Raw genomic sequence first — 3,115 nt, 5'->3', positions numbered from 1 at the left:
TTGCAGGTAACAGATGGACACTTAATCATGGTGCTATCAGTGCTGGCAATTGGCCTAGTGGTGAGAATCTTTGTCACCTTGCTGTTGAGCTTCAGTCCATATTGAAGACTGCAGTCCTTGACTATCTGCAGCAAATGCCTCAGGTCCATCTCAGTTTCAGAAAACAAGGTGATGTCATACGCATAAAAAATTGTTGTTAAATATTCTGAAGACTTGAAAGACTCAAAAAAGATTTGTTCACTACAGTACTGTTCATAGTAGACAAGAGACATGATAGATAAATGGACTGGATAAATGGACAAACAAAACATGTTCAGTGTCTTGTGCCCAGAATGTTAAAATCTTACCTCTGAGAAAGCAATGCACAGAGAGTGACAGACATAGAGAGCAAGCAGGACAGTAGGAATAGTGAGAACTATTATTAAAATAATTAGTTTGAGAGTCACAGGAGCAGTGAGCTGTGGGCCCTGGCAGGAGCCACCTGCCAGGAGCAAGTAGGACAGTGGGAATTTGACTGAGTTTTCTTAAGTCCTGCCCGACCCAGAGCCCCGCTGCATGAGAGCTGCCAAGTGAGAGCTGGACAGCTGGAATTTGAGTGAGGACCTTGTGTAAGCCCATCTGGAATCTTAATGAGGTCCCCGTGTGTGCCCACTGCACCCTGTGCCTGTCCTGCGCCCGTTCCACCCGCACCATGCCTCCACATCCAGTCAAATAATTTGCCTTTAATCTGGAACACCTTGATCTGACTTAGCTGCAACAAGAAGCTGTTCTCACAGGCCTTGAACAGAGCCTTTCCTTCGGTCAGAAGTTCAGAGAGAAACACAGGCAGAGTAGCTGCCCCACCCTCATCTAGAACAGAGACTTCAGATCAAGAACATAATCACCTCAGGCATGAAATCTCTTCCACAGTAATGTCAATTAAGAAGTGGGCTACCTCACACATTACACAAGCACAAAGCAAGATGTCTCCCTCAAAAGGTGACACCTGAAGCCAGAAAGTCTGATGGAACTTTATGACAAAGAATTGAACAGAACAATGATTGAATATTTTCAGTGGGTGAAAAATAAACTTGAAGAATTACAAGATACTGCAAGCAAAAACCAGGAGGAGCTTAAACAAAAAAACTGACCAATCCAAGACAATGCAGATAAATCAAATGAGTCATTAGAGACTCTGGAAGGACAAGAAACCATGATCCAGAGTATGAGGTTCAATGATTCAGATGCTGTCAACATGATGAACACATGACACATGAACAGAGTTTAACATGGAACACAGAGCCAATGAAATAGAAGGTAGGGTTGTCACCACTGATCTGCTAGAGCAAAACGCAGAATCAAAAAGGAAGGAAAAAGAAGAAAAACCTAAGAATAAAATGGGACACCATCAAGAGAAATAACATGGTGCATCATCAGAATCCCAGAACAGGAAGAAACAAGTAAAGGGACCCCAAAAAGTTGTATAAGAATTGTTGTTGTTATGTGCCGTCGAGTCGCTTGCGACTCATAGTGACACTATATACAACAGCCCCAAACTCTGCTCTGTCCTGTGCCAGTTGCACTGTCTCTGACACTCCCATCCCGATTATTCCAGTCACTGAATGAATCCACCTCATAGAGGGCCTTCCTCTCCTGCGCTTTTACTCCACCCTCCCAAACATGATGTCCTTCTCCAAGGACTGGTCTCTCCTCACAACATATCCAAAATATGTTAGATGGAGTCTCAGAATCCTTGCCTCCAAGGACCCGCCCAGTTTAACCCTTTTCAGGATGAATCTGTTTTCCTACCAATCCATGGAACTTTCAATACTCTTCTCCAGCACCACACCTCAAAGGCATCAATTGTCCTTCTGCCCTCCTTGATCATTGTCCAACTCTTTGATGCATAACAAGTGATTGCAAAGACAATCTGTGTTATGCAGATGACACAACCCTGCTTGCTGAAACTGAGGAGGACCTGAAGGGTTTGCTGCAGAGGGTCAAGAACTCCAACCTCCAATATGGATTGAGGCTCAATGTCAAGAAGACAAAGATTCTCACCACTGGGCCAATTGGCAGCATCAGGATGGATGGTGAAGAGATTGAGATTGTTCATAGCTTTAGTCTGCTTGGCTCCCCAGTCAACACTCTTGGCACCAGTAGCCAGGAAATTAAAAGTCGTATTGCCATGGGAAAGTCTGCTGTTAGGGACCCCTCCAAAATACTGAAGAGCTATGGTGTCTCTCGAGACTAAGGAGCATCTGATACGGGCCATGGTCTTTGCAATCACTTGTTATGCATCAGAGTATAAGAATTACTAGAGGAAAACTTCCCAGGCATTATGAAGAATGAGAGAATATATATTCAAGAAGCTGAGGGAACACCATATAAAATAGACCTCAGAAGAAAAACACCAAGGTATATAGTAGTCAAATTTACCAGAACCAAAGATAAGGAGAGCATTCTGAGAGCAGCAAGGAAGAAAACAAATTGTAACCTGTAAGGGAGAGCAGATAAGATTAAGGTGCCAATTTCTCAGCAGAAACCATATTGAGCACTCAAAGAACACAATTGTCAACCAAGAATATTGTACCCAGGAATATTGTCCATCAGATATGAATGTGAGATCAAAATATTCCCAGGAAAACAGAACCTAAGGGATTTTGTAAAAACAAGACCAAAATTGCAGGAAACACTGAGAGATGTACTTCTTAAGCATGATGGACCAAAGTAACTGGCAGCAACACCAAAAAGAACAGAATGGTAGCAATAAAACCTTGCTTTTCAATCATCACACTGAATGTATATGGTTTGAATGCACCACTGAAGAGAAAAAGAGTAGCAGATTAGATAAAAATCCAAAAACCTATGCACACCCATGTTTATTGCAGCTTTGTTCACAATAGCAAGGAGTATTGCATAATGCCACTGTTGTAGAATGGGACTGACCTTGGGGTTGCGGAGAGACTGAGTAAGATGGGTTCAGTAATTTATACTACACTGAAACAGAGGAGGGAGAAAACTGTTTAAAAGAGATATGTGATTAGGTATTTCTGTCATGACAGGAGTCTAGAGTGATGGCTACATGGTGGAGTGGACCTGGGGGAGGGTTTGTAAAACAATGAAAGAATCTTTT

This window comes from Elephantulus edwardii, unplaced genomic scaffold (assembly GCF_000299155.1).
Source record: "Elephantulus edwardii isolate Elephantulus edwardi_28Jun2011 unplaced genomic scaffold, EleEdw1.0 scaffold00089, whole genome shotgun sequence".
Classification (NCBI taxonomy): domain Eukaryota; kingdom Metazoa; phylum Chordata; class Mammalia; order Macroscelidea; family Macroscelididae; genus Elephantulus; species Elephantulus edwardii.
Note: the sequence above shows the minus strand (reverse complement) of the source record.